The following is a 17,566-nucleotide window of genomic DNA, read 5'->3' on the forward strand; positions in this document are numbered from 1 at the left end:
ACGAATGCAATTACGCTACAATAGAGAAAGAATTACTTGCCATAGTTTGGGCAGTAAAATATTTTAGACCATATGTATATGGTAGAGAATTTGATCTTGAGAGTGACCATCAACCACTTAAGTGGCTGATGACTAAATACTCTGGCAAAGATATTAGCCCAAGACTTCAAAGATGGCTTATAAATCTAGGGGAGTATAATTTCTCCCTTGACTACATAAAAGGAAAAGCCAATTACATCGCCGATTTTTTAAGCAGAATACGAGAAGACGAAATAAACCTCGAGGAAATCGGAGCCGATAATCTAGAAGAACCAAGCAACGAACTATTACCAGGAGATAGAGACAAAAGTGACTCAGAATCATTGGTAGTTCAAACCGTCCATTCTCAAGAAGAGGACCTAGGATATAGTATACCTATTTTAGAGACAGTCGTCAACAGATTTAAACATCAGCTAATCCTTACAGATAAAAAAGTAACCTCTACAACCACAGCTTTCGGAAATAAAAGAATCTTTATTGAAAAAGATGACATTAATAACAATTTGGCCCTCGATATACTACGAAGGGAACTGAAAAGCGGCAAAGTTGGAATATACTCGGATCTCAATGATCATGAATATTATAAAGTATCAAAAATTATAGAAAATGAATATTCTACAAACCCAAAAATTAAATTTATAAAATGTACTAAATTCGCTAGAGATATAGAAAATGAAGACGACTTAAAAAAACAAATTGCCCTTTTCCACAAGAATGAATGTTGCCATTGTGGTATAGTTGCAACATACGAAAAACTTAAATCAATAATCTATAACCCAAATTTAAGAATACATATACACACAATTATAAATAACTGCGACATATGTAGCGGAGGAAAATACGATCGTAACCCTATTAAAAATAAATTCTCATTAACGGAAACTCCAAAAACAATTAACGAAATAGTCCATATTGATACGTATATAAACAGCAAACAATCATTTATCATTTTTATAGACAAATTTTCAAAACATGCAATATGTTTCCCACTACCAGACAGGAATGCAAGAACTATTCTAAGTAAAATTCAAGAGTTTATTGCTATAAAAGGAAAAATAAAAAAATTCGTTTTCGATAATGAATTCAACTCAGGTGTCGTCACAGAATATTTAAAAGCGGAAAATATAGAATTTCATACTACTAAAGCAAATAGTCACACCGGAAATTCCGACGCAGAACGACTTAATAATACTTTAACGGAAAAAATTAGAACACTAAATATTGAGGAAAAAATACCCATTATTATGCAAATGAATAAAGCTATCATCTTGTATAACAATAACTATCACAGTGCAATTGGATGTACACCCTTCGAAGCTCAAAATCATAAGGTTGACCACAACAAAATATATAATCGTCTCAAAAACATAAAACAAAAACACATAGAAAAAGCAAACGAGAATAGAGAAACATATATTGAACAAAGACAGGAGGGTTTCATAAAAAATTATAAAAACGTCAGGCATAAGGAAACACCCAAATTTATAAAAAGGAACCTCACCAACATCCATGTGTCTAATATAAAGCGTCCTTCTAAATTCACAGGTATTCATAATTCTGATGATTCTCTCGATTACAACACCTCTAACATTGGCATCCCTAACAATAACCCCAATACAAACCCATAATAATGATATTATAAGTAGACTTACATACCATGATCAACTATTAAAATTACAATTCCTAGAAAACAAAGTGGACGAAATCCTAGAAAACATAGCATCCGCTAAATATAATACACTTCATCCATCAATATTAACAGCAGAAGAAATAAACAAATATGAAATAGATTTCTTAAAAATAAAACTATGTAGACTAGGGCTAATGATTTACAACGACTCGTTAATATTAGCAATTAAGCTACCAACAAGAACAATACAATCAACACAATATACAATCATACCCATTACTAACAAAGATCATTATAAAATAGACGCATCAACAGAAAAAGTTTTGAAAATAATGGATAAAATGTACACTTACGAGGAAAATAAAATGATTAACGAGCTTACAGAAACATCCCATTGTATATATTTAAAAAATTGTAAAACTGTATATGATTTATCAAAAAGAATAGAACAGATACATGAAAATATGATTGTAATACAAAATATTGACATTAACATAGCACGACAAAATTGCATTTCAAACTTTGAATATAAAAATAGCTCACAAAATATGCTAATCACATTTGAAAACTGTACAATAAGCTTAATGAAAAAAACATTCACCAACAGAAAATATATGTATATTGAACAGATCACTATAGATGACAGTAATACACCAAACGAATTCCCAAAACAAATAACATTTAAAGAAATAGAACTCCAACAAATTGAAAATATAAAAGAAATAAAGGAACTAAGATACCAATGTACTATAATGTATAGCATAATACCTATAGCAATAACCGCCACACTTGTATATGTACTATATTTACAATGTAAACAAAAAAACATTAAGATACAAATAAAGAATCGAATTCAGGAGAATTCTTCGACAAGGGAGGGAGGAGTTACGTACCCTCACATCCGTATGTGTACTTCCCACCCTATTGTAGCTGGCAAAAATAACGATGTCAGCATAATAATGAAAAAATATTTAAATAGGGCGATGGATCAATGAACGATATTAACATCGTCATCGAATTCATCGCTACTAACAATAATATATTAAAAACCAATTAGAGTTTTTAAGTTAGTCTTAAGATTCAAGTTAATGAATAAAGATTGAAAACTTAAGTTTTCAAAGTCGTTTTATTTTTTTCTCCTAAGAGAAATACCCTCAACATAATTCACGCGACTTACCATCATAAGTGGGACGGCTTTTTCTTTTAATTATATCATTGATCCTAATATTTTGTGATATTTATGCCGGAATTAATATTGAAGGTCAATACAGGCCCAGTATTAATATTTCCTTACTGCAAAGTAATTTCTTATTCAGAATTATTAATTTATGAGATGCTGCAAAAGAGATTGGTGCTACAGGATGGCTAATATGTAAGAAAATAAAGCAAAGCTCCATATTTTTCACTTTTTTTTATTTTTTTGTTTTTGTCCAAAAGCAAAAAAAAAATGTCGAAAATAATATCAAATTAGATTTATTCGAATTGGCAAACTGTGGCACGAATTATGACAAAAACAGCCATCTCGCACTGCATATCTCGCACTGCACAATTTTACAAAATTTTCAATAGCTATAAAATGTTGACGAAATTTCCTATAGAAATAAAATTTTGACAAAATTTTGTATAGAAATAAAAATTTGACAACATATTATTTAGAAAAAAATTTTAACAAAATTTTCTATAGAAATAAAATTTTGAAAAAAATTTTCTACAGAAATAAAATTTTTACAAAATTCTCTATGGAAATAAAATGTTGACAAAATAGTCTATATAAATAAAATTATGACAAAATTTTCTATAGAAATAAAATTTTGACAAAATCTTCTATAGAAACAAAATTTTGACAAAATTTTCTATAGAAATAAAATTTGACAAAATTTTCTATAGAAATAAAATTTGACAAAATTTTCGATAGAAATAAAATTTTGACAAAATTTTCTGTAGAAATAAAATTTTGACAAAAGTTTCTATAGAAATAAAAATTTGACAAAAGTTTCTATAGAAATAAAAATTTGACAAAATTTTCTATAGAAATAAAAATTTGACAAAATTTTCTATAGAAAAAAAATTTTGGACGAAGTTTTCTACAGAAATAAAATTTTGAAAAAATTTTCTACAGAAATAAAATTTTGACAAAATTTTCTATAGAAACAAAATTTTGTCAAAATTTTCTATAGAAACAAAATTTTGTCAAAATTTTCTATAGAAATAAAATTTTGTCAGAATTTTCAGGAGAAATAAAATTTATACAAAATTTGCTATAGAAATAAAATTTTGACAAAATTTTCTATGGAAATAAAATTTTGACAAAATTTTCGATAGAACTAAAATTTTGACAAAAATTTCTATAGAAATAAAATTTGACAAAATTTTCTATAGAAATAAAATGTTGACGAAATATTCTATAGAAATAAAATTTTGACAAAATTTTCGATAGAAATAAAATTTTGACAAAATTTTCGATAGAAATAAAATTTTGCCCAATTTTCTGTAGAAATAAAATTTTGACAAAAGTTTCTATAGAAATAAAAATTTGACAAAATTTTCTATAGAAAAAAAATTTGGACGAAGTTTTCTACAGAAATAAAATTTTGAAAAAATTTTCTACAGAAATAAAATTTTGACAGAATTTTCAGGAGAAATACAATTTTGACAAAATTTTCTATGGAAATAAAATTTTGACAAAATTTTCTATAGAAATAAAATTTGACAAAATTTTCGATAGAACTAAAATTTTGACAAAATTTTTTATAGAAATAAAATTTTGAAAAAATTTTCTATATTTTGACAAAATTTTGTATAGAAATAAAATTTGACAAAATTTTCTATAGAAATAAAATTTTTAAAAAATTTTCTATATTTTGACAAAATTTTCTATAGAAATAAAATTTGACAAAATTTTCTATAGAAATAAAATGTTGACGAAATATTCTATAGAAATAACATTTTGACTAAATTTTCTTTAGGAATAAAATTTTGACAAAACTTTCTATAGAAATAAACATTTGACAACATTTTCTATAGAAATAAAACTTTGACAAAATTTACTATAGAAATAAAATTTTTACAAAATTGTATATAGAAATAAAAATTTGACAAAATTTTCTATAGAAATAAAAATTTGACAAAATTTTCTGCAGAAATAAAATTTTGAATAGAAATAAAATTTTGACAAAATTTTCTATAGAAATAAAATTTGGACAAAATTTTCTATAGAAATAAAATTTTGACAAAATTTTCCATAGAAATAAAATTTTGATACAATTTTCTAGAGAAATAAAATTTTGACTAAATTTTCTATAGAAATAAGATTTTGACAAAGTTTTCTATAGAAATAAAATTTTGACAAAATTTTCCAAAGAAATAAAATTTTGACAAAATTTTTTTTGTAAATAAAATTTTATCAAGATTTTGAATAGAAATAAAATTTTGACAACATTTTCTATAGGAAAAAAATTTTGACAAACTTTTCTATAGAAATAAAATTTTAACAAAAATTTCTATACAAATAATTTTTAACAAAATTTTCTATACAAATAAAATGTTGACAAAATTTTCTATAGAAATAAAATTTTAACAAAATTTTCTATAATAATAAAATTTTGACAAAATTTTCTATAGAAATAAAATTTTGACAAAATTTTCGATAGGAATACAATTTGACAAAATTTTCTATAGAAATAAAAATTTGACAAAATTTTTAAGAGAAATAAAATTTTGACAAAATTTTCTATAGAAATAAAATTTTGACAAAATTTTCTATAGAAATAAAATTTTGACAAAATTTTCTATAGAAATAAAATTTGACAACATTTTCGATAGAAATAAAAATTTGACAAAATTTTCAAGAGAAATAAAATTTTGACAAAATTTGCTATAGAAATAAAATTTTGACAAAATTTTCTATAGAAATAAAATTTTGACAAAATTTTCTATAGAAATAAAATTTGACAAAATTTTCGATAGAAATAAAATGTTGACAAAATTTTCTATAGAAATAAAGGTTAGGTTAGGTTAGGTGGCAGCCCGAAGTATCAGGCTCACTTAGACTATTCAGTCCATTATGATACCACATTGGTGAACTTCTCTCTTATCACTGAGTGCTGCCCGATTCGATGTTAAGCTCAATGAAAAGAAATAAAATTTGACAACATTTTCGATAGAAATAAAATTTTGACAAAATTCCCTATAGAAATAAAATTTTGACAAAAATTTCTATACAAATAAAATTTTGACAAAATTTTCTATAGAAATAAAACTTTGACAAAATTTATATTTAAAAAAAAATATTTCTGTAGGAAATTTTCAAAATTTGACAAAATTTTCTATAGAAATAAAATTTTGACAAAATTTTCTATAGAAATAAAATTTTGACAAAATTTTCTATAGAAATAAAATTTTGACAAAATTTTCTATAGAAATAAAATTTTGACAAAATTTTTTATAGAAATAAAATTTTGACAAAATTGTCAATACAAATAAAATTTTACCAAAATTTTCAATAGAATTAAAATTTTGACAAAATTTTCTATAGGAAAAAAATTTTGACAAAATTTTCTATAGAAATAAAATTATGAGAAAATTTTCTATGGAAGTAATATTTCGTCAAAATTTTCTATAGTAATAAAATTTTGACAAAATTTTCGATAGACATGAAATTTTGGCAAGTAGTCACCCAGCAAAAAAATTTGAAAGTTCTTTTAACGGCAAGACTTTAAAAGCACTTCCAGAAATGTCCTCCCAAAGATGTTCTTTATTTTAAGTGCACAGGAAGTTCATTTGAGTCAATTTTGTTATAACTCCCATTTTTCATATTTTTAATGGGAAATTTAAAATTTTATTGTTTCAAATAGGTTAAAAACAGATTAAGTATTAATAAAATAATGCAAATTATTTAAATTTTGCCAAAAAAATGTTAAATCCTTTCTAGAAAAATTGCGAATTTTTGAAAATATTTGATGTCGAACGTTGCGGACAAGCGTTATAATGGATTAAAAATCATAAAAAATTGTAAAAATTAATTATTTGTCAAAATATCCAAAAATGTCTTAATTCACATCCAAAACACTGTATTCGCATCACACCTTAATTGATGCAAATTCAGTGCAACGGCTGTTGAAATGGTGGACATCCGTCCTATAACAACCCCATGTTAAATTCATCGCTTCTGCGTGAATTTTGCACCACTTCTGGATCCAAAAAGAACATTTTCACTACTTTTTTGGCGATGCTTTTTTTGCTGGGGAATTTTGGCAACATATAATTTTGATTTGTCAATTTTCGAAAAAAAAATCAAAATTTGCCTTCCCTTGTTTTTATAATAAAAGTATATTTTTCTGATGTATAAAAAAATTAGAATTTTCATGAACATATTTTTTAATTTTTTTTTTTTTAATTTTAGAACTCTATCTTTAAAACAGTAATTTTAACATACCTGGTAACTCTGCTTTATATTTCTGGGGATAAATTAAGTACTCTCTATTTGAACTGTTTGTATTCAGTACTGATAACAGGAAACCTTTCATGTCATAAAAGCATTTTTCATATGACATTTTACCATGATGACAAATGACAGTTCATATTCCAATTGTCACACACTGATATGGATTCCAAGGACTGTTTACTTTTCGCTTCCAGCACATATTTATGGATGAAGAGCGAAAACGAGAAAAAAAACACACATAGTAATGGAATGTTGGAATACTCGTAGTACTCAAACGCATATACACAAACACACACGCACATTTACTCCAATAATGAAAACATACCTTAACATTTCCAAGCCAAATACAAAGAGAGTGAGAGAGAGACGGAAAAAGAGAGTGGGCTATTTAGATATGGGAGAATGTTATGGAATGAGAGTTAGCTTCTGCGCATTAATCACTCGAAGAAAACGTTTTGATTTCATTGATTACTACCGCACTTACATACAAAGGACTTTGTTGGCGTAAATTCACCACTCTCACCGCTTATTGGGGAAACTGATGAAAAATTTTTTGGGTATAACAAGCATTTGTCGTGGAGCCCACAAATCAGTACTTAAGGGTAGTTAGTTGGAAAACGGTGTTACAAAAATAAAAGAACCGATCGAAAACTTGGCCATAACTCAACAAGAAAAAAAAAGTGCCGCACAATTGGGTTGATATAAAAAAAAATTTGTTCTGTTTAGTTCAATTTCAAAATCTTTTTGTAATCTCCTACTATTGTTGTGTATTTAGCAAAACAAAAAATAAATAAATTAGTAAAAAAAAATATTAAAGAACGGAAATATAAACGGCAAGAAATAGAGAAGAAAAAAAAACACGGAAAAACAAAAAGAAAAAATTTTAACGACATACATATATATCCATGAAAAATATTCACATATATTGAAGCAGTAGATATACTCAAAAATATGCCTGCCTATTACATTCACATACATCTACGTATAGATAGAGAAGAAGAAATATAAAATTTTACAATAAGCTACTTTGAAAAGAAAATTATGAAAAAAAAATCTTTTGAAAAAATTTGAAAAAAAAAAATTAAATTGACCGAAAAAAGAGATCTTAGGAAACGGAAGAAAAATCCTGTATACGTCTCGTTGTAGTTGAAAAAGAAGAAAAAAAAGATATATTGCATTCTTACATATACACACAGAGTAAGCGAGTCAGAGAGAGAGAAATAGAGAGAGAGAGAGAGAGAGAGCGAAAGAAGAGTAGAAAATTTTTGGTGCTTATAATCTTGAATAACAACAAGAAAAAATTATTTCTAAAACAAAAAACCGAAAAAAAATTATTACAATTTTCTCAATAAACCCACCAAATATAATTATATTACAACAACAACAACAACAAAAAAAAAAACAAAACACCAAAAGAAAAACCAACAACTACAATTACTACTAAAAGATATCTTTCTTACAACAACTAAAGGTATATACATTATACAACAACAACATACTCAAAAAAATTATATATATTAATATATACATTATCATCTACAAATCTATAAAAACGGGAACGGGAGAAAAAAAACGTCACACACATCCAATCAACCATCCATCCATACACGTAGAGAAACCCCCAAAAGAAAAATGAAGAAAATTTCCCAGTGAAGACAAAATGTTATAGTCGGTGCTATAGATACAGAAAAATACGCAAGAGATTAACCAAAAACAAAAATACAATAGAAAAACTAGTGCCACCATAAAAACAAAACATAAATTATGAAACAATTTCGAATAAATTATGAAAATGTTTAACAAAAATATTTAAATGTTTTTCCTATTAAAATCTATAGAAATATGAAATTGTGGAAAAATTCATTAAATTTGCCTTCTTTTTGTTTGTTTTAAAACAAGAAAAAATTGTAATATTTTTTTTTATTATTTTTCTGTTTTTATTTCTCTCTAAAAGAGGAACGACCTTCTTAGTGTGTTAGTTCCACCCCATCGCTAACTTCTCCTACTAGGAATGTTGATAATCAATTTGAAAATGGCCTACATAAAGACCTCGTAAGCGGCGGCAATCAAGCCCCTTTTGCTATTTATATAGAGCCAACATACATTAGGGTGGGAGAACGGTGTTGAATTTGGTGTTTTTGTTTTTTTTTTTCTTCTATAAGGTCTTGTAAGACATTTTCTACTCTAAACTCAGTTAAAGAGACGGTGTAGATGTGAGGAGATACATGTGTGTATATTAGTGTGTAGGCCCATGGTGGAGAAGAAGAAGAACTTAATGATTGCTTACATATCTATACTCCACAAACTTGTAATACTCATTCACTTTACTCACTGCGCGCTCATACGCACACTGGTTACGCACATCTATGACTCAAATCTATGTAATTACACGCATACGGCTACAGTGGGTCAAAGCAATAAATGTTACTATTAGTACGAAAATATTTATGAAAAAATGAAGATATGGAAAAAAACTACACTGAAAAAAATATGTAAAATATTTATTGAGTAATTTACAAAAAATTAAGTAAAAATTTCTTTAAAACAGTGAAATTTTAATCACAATAAAGTTTATAGACTTTGCTTCAAAAATTTTTTCATTAAATTCGCATGTCTTTCAACTAAGGGAAATTTTCCTTAAAGTAAAGACATACATTTTTTATTTAAAGAAATCGCCCTTAAGTTAACTTAAATATTGAATCTGTAGATTAAATATAGGTTAAGATTTATTTTGAGGATTTGGCATCTTTGGTTTAAAGTGTTTTTTTTTTTGGAATTAAGGGGAATATTTTTTATTTGAAATATCCGTTATAATTGCAATTTTTAAATTGGCATTTGTTTGTAAGTGAATAGTTTAACAGGTTGGCTGATAAGTCCCCGGTCTAACAAAGAAAAACACATTTTTTTGTCAAAATTCGTTTTTATTATTCAACATAGTTCCCTTCAAGAGCGATATAACGATTAAAACGACCATCCAATTTTTTGATACCATTTTGGTAGTACTCCTTCGGTTTTGCCTCAATATAGGCCTCAGTTTCGGCGATCACCTCTTCATTGCAGCTAAATTTTTTCCCTGCGAGCATCCTTTTGAGGTCTGAGAAAAAGAAAAAGTCGCTGGGGGCCAGATCTGGAGAATACGGTGGGTGGGGAAGCAATTCGAAGCCCAATTCATGAATTGTTGCCATCGTTCTCAATGACTTGTGGCACGGTGCATTGTCTTGGTGGAACAACACTTTTTTCTTCTTCATATGGGGCCGTTTTGCCGCGATTTCGACCTTCAAACGATCCAATAACGCCATATAATAGTCACTGTTGATGGTTTTTCCCTTCTCAAGATAATCGATAAAAATTATTCTATGCGCATCCCGAAAAACAGAGGCCATTACTTTGCCAGCGGACTTTTAAGTCTTTCCACGCTTCGGAGACGGTTCACCGGTCGCTGTCCACTCAGCCGACTGTCGATTGGACTCAGGAGTGTAGTGATGGAGCCATGTATCATCCATTGTCACATGTTGATGGAAAAACTCGGCTGTATTACGAGTTAACAGCTGCAAACACCACACAGAATCATCAACACGTTGTTGTTTTTGGTCAAATGTGAGCTCGCGCGGCACCCATTTTGCACAGAGCTTCCGCATATCCAAATATTGATGAATGATATGACCAACACGTTCCTTTGATATGTTTAAGGCCTCTGCTATCTCGATCAACTTTATTTTACGGTCATTCAAAATCATTTTGTGGATTTTTCAGATGTTTTCGTCGGTAACCACCTCTTTCGTGCGTCCACTGCGTTCATCGTCCTCCGTGCTCATTTCACCACGCTTGAATTTTGCATACCAATCAATTATTGTTGATTTCCCTGGGGCAGAGTCCGGAAACTCATTATCAAGCCAAGTTTTGCTTCCACCGTATTTTTTCCCTTCAGAAAACAGTATTTTATCAAAACACGAAATTCCTTTTTTTCACAATGACAAAAGTTGCTTCACAAAAGACGCTCTATCTCCCAAAATAATTGACTTGCAGACGTCAAATTTTGACACGAATCATTTTACAGTTGGTACTATATAAAAATAATATGCATTTAATACTAGAGGCGCCACATATGTGTCAGATCTGGGACTTCTACGAAAGACTGTCATCCACAATCGAATTACTTGGGTTGTGGTATCTTAAAACTTCTTAACATCGTTTTATAAATTGTGAGTTAGTCCATACGTGGTATATATTAGACAAAAAAGTTATGTATAGGTAAGTCTACAAATAATTACGAATCGATATGGACTTTTTGCACGATACGCAGAGAGCCAGAATTGAAATATGGGGGTTGCTTATATGGGGGCTATATACAATTATGAACTTGATATGGATTTTTGTGTGCTTGGGGTCGATTTATCTGATATATAACTATAGAGCGATATGGACCTAGTTAGGCATGATTGTTAACGGTCATATACTAACACAACGTACCAAATTTCAACCGAATCGGATGAATTTTGTTCTTCCAAGGGGCTCCCTAAGTCAAATCTGGGGATCGGTTTATATGGGGCCTATATATAATTATGGACCGATTTCGACCAATTTTGCATGTGTGTTTGAGGCCATATATTAACACCATGTACCAAACCTCAACTGAATCAGATGAATTTTGGTCTTCCAAGAGGCTCCAAAAGGCACCGGAGGTCAAATCTGGGGATCGGTTTATATGGGGGCTATATATAATTATTAACCGATGTGAACCAATTTTTGCATAGTTGTTAGAGACAATATACTTACACGATGTACCAACTTTCAGCCGGATCGGATAAAATTTGCATCTCTTAGAGGCTCCGCAAGCCAACGCGGGGGATCGGTTTATATGGGGGCTATATATAATTATTAACCGATGTGAAACAATTTTTGCATCGTTATTAGAGACGATATACTAATACATGTACCAAATTTCAGTCATATCGGATGAAATATGCTATCTTAGAGGCTCCGCAAGCCAAACATGGGGGTCCGTTTATATGGGTGCTATACGTAAAAGTGGACCGATATGGCCCATTTGCAATACCATCCGACCTACATTAAAACTTGGCACAGCTACTTGTGCCAAGTTTCAAGTCAATAGCTTGTTTCGTTCGGAAGTTAGCGTGATTTCAACAGACGGACGGACGGACATGCTCAGATCGACTCAGAATTTCACCACGACCCAGAATATATATACTTTATGGGGTCTTAGAGTAATATTTCGATGTGTTACAAACGGAACGCCAAAGTTAATATACCCCCCATCCTATGGTGGAAGGTATAAAAATTGATTCAAATGAACTTCCTGTGCAGTTAAAATAAAGAACATCTTTGGGAGGACATATTTGGAAGTGCTTTTAACGTTGTGCCTTAAGAAGAACTTCCAAATTTTTTTCCTGGGTATTTATTTGACAATCCCTGGTGAAATTCATAGTGCATGATATATAGATAACAAGTTGGGGATCCAAACTATTTTTCTGAAAGCCCTTTTTGGATGGAATATAATATATGTTAATCAAACATAGGGCTGCCACCTAACCTAACCTAACCTACTAAAAGCTTCGTAATTTAATGAAGACCGCCTAAAGGCGGGATTGGGCATTAAAGGGTTAAGTCATGAGCACATGCACAACGCAACTTGAATCCCATTTGCTTAAAATGTGGAATATTGGATTATTTTAGATATTGATGCGCCTCCATGTTTTATTGCTGGAACATATAAAAGGCAAAATTTTGATTACATTTTTAGAAAACTCCCCATATTTAAATTAAGTGATCCAATTGTCACTGAAATTTGAAGCAGACAATTTTTTGATAGTTCCCATTTATACAAATCCCAAAAGTGATATCCGAAACTTTCAAAAATTTTGAACTTGTGCATTTTTTGGCAAAGAAATTTACATTTCCCCCTATAGGACTAGCTTCAGAGTTTTGGTTCTTGGAGATCTACACTGAATAAAAAGTATGCCCGGTACCAAAGATTTTGTCGTTACACTAATGAATTTGGTATTGATTCCGAGCTAAAAACGCGGAGAACTTAAGTAGGGATACCTTTAAGACACAATTCTCTTTTATACCCCCCTCCCCTCCATAGGATGGTGGCATATTGACTTTGTCATTCCGTTTGTAACACATCGAAGTATTGCTCTAAGACCCCATAAAGTATATATATTCTGGGTCGCGGTGAAATTCTGAGTCGATCTGAGCATGTCCGTCCGTCCGTTCTTCCGTCTGTTGAAATCACGCTAACTTCTGAACGAAACAAGATATCGACTTGAAACTTGGCACAAGTAGTTGTTATTCATATAGGTCGGATGGTATTGCAAATGGGCCATATCGGTCCACTTCTACGCATAGCCCCCATCTGAGCATGTCCGTCCGTCCGTCTGTTCAAATCATGCTAACTTCTGAACGAAACAAGCTATCGACTTGAAACTTGGCACAAGTAGTTGTTATAGATGTAGGTCGCATGGTATTGCAAATGGGCCATATCGGTCCACTTTTACGTATAGCCCCCATATAAACGGACCCCCAAATTTGGCTTGCGGGGACTCTAAGAGAAGCAAATTTCATCCGATCTAACTGAAATTTGGTACATGGTATCAGCATATGATCTCTAACAACCATGCAAAAATTGGTTCACATCGGACTATAATAATATATAGCCCCCATATAAACCGATCCCCCGATTTGGCTTGCGGAGCCTCTAAGAGAAGCAAAATTCATCCGATCCAGCTGAAATTTGGTACGTGGTGTAAGTATATGGTCTCTAACAACCATGCAAAAATTGGTCCACATCGGTCCATAATTATATATAGCCCCCATATAAACCGATCCCCCGATTTGGCTTGCGAAGCCTCTTGGAAGGCCAAAATTCATCTGATTCAGATGAAATTTGGTACGTGGTGTTAATATATGGCCCCAAATACCCATGCAAAAATTGGTCGAAATCGGTCCATAATTATATATAGCCTCCATATAAACCGATCCCCAGATTTGACCTCCGGAGCCCCTTGGAAGAGCAAAATTTATCCGATTCGGTTGAAATTTGGTAAGTGATGTTAGTATATGGTATCCAACAACCATGCATGAATTGGTTCATATCAGTCCATAATTATATATAGCCTCCATATAAACCGATCCCCAGATTTGCCTTTTGGAGAAACAAAATTCATCCGATCTGGTTGAAATTTGGTACGTAATGGTAGTATATGATATTTAACAGCCATGCCAAAAGTAGTCCATATCAGTCCATAATCATATATAGGTTAGGTTAGGTTAGGTGGGAGCCCGATGTATCAGGCTCACTTAGACTATTCAGTCCATTGTGGTACCACATTGGTGAACTTCTCTCTTATCACTGAGTGCTGCCCGATTTCATGCTAAGTTCAATGACAAGGGACCTTTTTTTTATAGCCGAGTCCGAACGGCGTTCCACATTGCAGTGAAACCACTTAGAGAAGCTTTGAAACCCTCAGAAATGTCACCAGCATTACTGAGGTGGGATAATCCAGCGCTGAAAAACTTTTTTGTGTTCGGTCGAAGCAGGAATCGTGTATGCAAGGCGGGCATGCTAACCATTGCACCACGGTGGCTCCCGTAATCATATATAGCCCCCATATAAACCAATCCCGAGATTTGGTTATGGAGCCTCTTGGAGGAGCAAAGTTCATCCGAGTCAGTTGAAATTTGGTACACTGTGCTAGTATATGACCGTTAACAACCATGCCTAACGAGGTCCATATCGATCTATAGGTATATATATAGCCCTCAGATAAATCGATCCCCAATCACACAAAAATTGGTCCATATCAAGTTCATAATTGTATATAGCCCCCATATAAGCGACGCCCATATTTCAATTCTGGCTCTCTACCACGTATGGACTAACTCACAATTTAGAAAACGATGTTAAGAAGTTTTAAAATACCACAACCCAAGTAATTCGATTGTAGATGACAGTCTTTAGTACAAGTTTCGATGCAATCCATGGTAGAGGGTACATAAGATTCGGCATGGCCGAACTTACCGCCAGTGTTGCCAGTATTTTCCGAGCTCTTGTCCCCAAAATGGATCGCTTTTATCCCCAAAAATCCCCAATTTAATTTAAAATTCCCCATAAAAATCCCCAAGAAATTTTTGGCAATTTTTTTGAAAAAAGAGTAAACGAATAGACTCTGCTGTAGAAAATCCGTACAAAATTAAAAAAAAAAAACATTTTAAATAAAATAAAAATGTGCAATTGAATGAAGGTTTCCAGGAGACGGGTGCTCAAAATATCATCCGATACCAGCCCCCATCATAGTTAATTATTGGTATAAAGAGTCATCGAGTCATCTTATGCAAACCCTCGCTCGAGAAATAAAAATGGGAGTTCGGTCAACATATAGTCAAGAAATAAAATTGACTTATCGATCAAAATGCGGTGCTGTCCCGATATGAACTCTACTCTGTATGTGCGGGATATGGGATACATGTTCAAAATCAGTGATGTACGCATATGAGTCCTTACGAAATAATTTCACAATAGTAAACAATTTCTTAGGAAAAAGAGTAAATTGTAAAGAAGCTCTTGGGCCACCCAAATAAATTCCGTGGAATAAAGAGGAGGAAAGTTTTTTTTATTTTTTTGAGAATCTCTGTACTTCTTTAAGCCTTTTTTTTAAGCATGTAAAGAATTCCATATAAACCATAGTTCTTACTGTGATAATTACTCGTATACTGAACAAATATCGAAAATTCCCCACAAAAATCCCCAAATTTGTGGAAATTCCCCACCAAATCCCCACGTCCCCAACTCAAAAATTTTGTTCCCATCCACGAAAAAATATCCCCGATTTGGGGAAAAATCCCCAATACTGGCAACACTGCTTACCGCCGTATACACATGTTAAATTTGAGTTTTGCTTACGTGGAACTAGAAAACAAATTTGAACTTATTCGTTTTTTTAGTTTTCTTCTTCATGTACATGTGTGTGAAGATAAATTCTAATTTGAAATTTGCAGCAAAAGACTTAGCCGAGACACAAACCGCCACCAAAAAATATTTTTCAAATTCGAATTTAGGATTTCAAATTCGAATTTGGATTTTTAGTATTTTGCTTATTATTCAAAAACTAAGCCGCGTGTGGTATAGAAACTAGGCTCATTGGAAAGGGCTTGAGCTCAGCTTTCATACCCACGAAAGTTTTCATTAGAAAAGTATTTGTGAAAAGCGCAAATTTGAAAATAAAATTTTCAACAAACCTAGTCTCTATACCGCACGCGGCTTAGTTTCGTTGTAAACATTTGTTGAAAATTTTATTTTCAAATTTGCGCTTTTCCCAAATACTTTTCTAATGAAGACTTTCGTGGGTATGAAATCTGAGCTCAAGCCCTTTCCAATGAGCCTAGTCTCTATACCGCGCGCGGCTTAGTTTTTGAACATTAAGCAAAATACTAAAAATCCAAATTCGAATTTGAAAAATATTTTTGGTGGTGGTTTGTGTCTCGGCTAAGTCTTTTGCTGCAAATTTCAAATTCGAATTTATCTCCACACACATTTCATGTGCTACCAATGGCCTTTAAAACTCTGCTAACAACATCTTAAATTTCTAAAATCAGGGCCGACTTGAAGTAGAAATTATGCTAAATTTCAAGTAAAAACGTCTTTAATATAAAATGTTGGAAACATCTCCTATTTCTGAACGTTTTTTTTTTTTTTTGCTATGTACTCAAGATACAAAAAGCAAACAGACTTATTAAAGATGATTTCATTACTTTTAAAGATTTTTTCAGAATTCTTAAAGCTAACTTGATCTTAGTCAAACAAGATTTACATGGAAACGTACCCAGTTTTAAGTCGAATCACTTAACTCTAAGCACAATACGATTTTATTAAAAAGTTTACCAACTTTTAGACATGGAAAAATCTTTATATCAGAGATATGCGTCTTCTATGCTACCACTCGTATTTTATGGACATGAAATCTTTGGTCATCATGTCAAATATATTTTTCAGTATTTTCAGGTGTTGTCCCATTTACTTGGAATTTGAAATAGAAAATTCTTTTATATTCCGACGTAGATACGCGGAAACTAATTGTAGTTGGTCAGTCCTCCGGTTGTTGTATAGTCCCCATCTGAATCAATATCACTTCCATATTTTGAGAACCTAAAGAAACCATACCCTATAACTCAATGTTTTTTATATCAGATTGTACTCTTGAGTGACTTCTGACCCCATAAATGTATAACCCCATTACAAAAAAAAAAAGAAAAAAATATATTCATCTAAAGGAAGCGAGACTATTTACACTTAAAACACCAATTTGATGAAGGTAAATAACTTTGCTCTGCCTTAAAATGGAATTGGATTTTACACAAGATGTTTATCTTGATCGAGTAAAAAATCATCCCATGCATCCATCTCGCCCTAAATATCGATCATAATTCTGCTTTTA

At 31.1% G+C, this 17,566-nt stretch overlaps 1 protein-coding gene across 1 annotated transcript in view; it reads left to right on the top strand.

Annotated features, from left to right (window-relative positions):
• The first annotated feature begins 7,727 nt into the window (after positions 1-7,727).
• Positions 7,728-17,566, top strand: part of brp (ELKS/RAB6-interacting/CAST family member bruchpilot) — a 345,910-nt gene continuing 336,071 nt past the window's right edge. Inside the window, exon 1 of the mRNA XM_075313347.1 lies at positions 7,728-8,583. The gene's annotated coding sequence lies outside the window, so the exon portion shown is untranslated. The remainder of the gene's footprint in view (positions 8,584-17,566) is intronic.

Source organism: Haematobia irritans, chromosome 5 (assembly GCF_050003625.1).
Source record: "Haematobia irritans isolate KBUSLIRL chromosome 5, ASM5000362v1, whole genome shotgun sequence".
NCBI lineage: Eukaryota > Metazoa > Arthropoda > Insecta > Diptera > Muscidae > Haematobia > Haematobia irritans.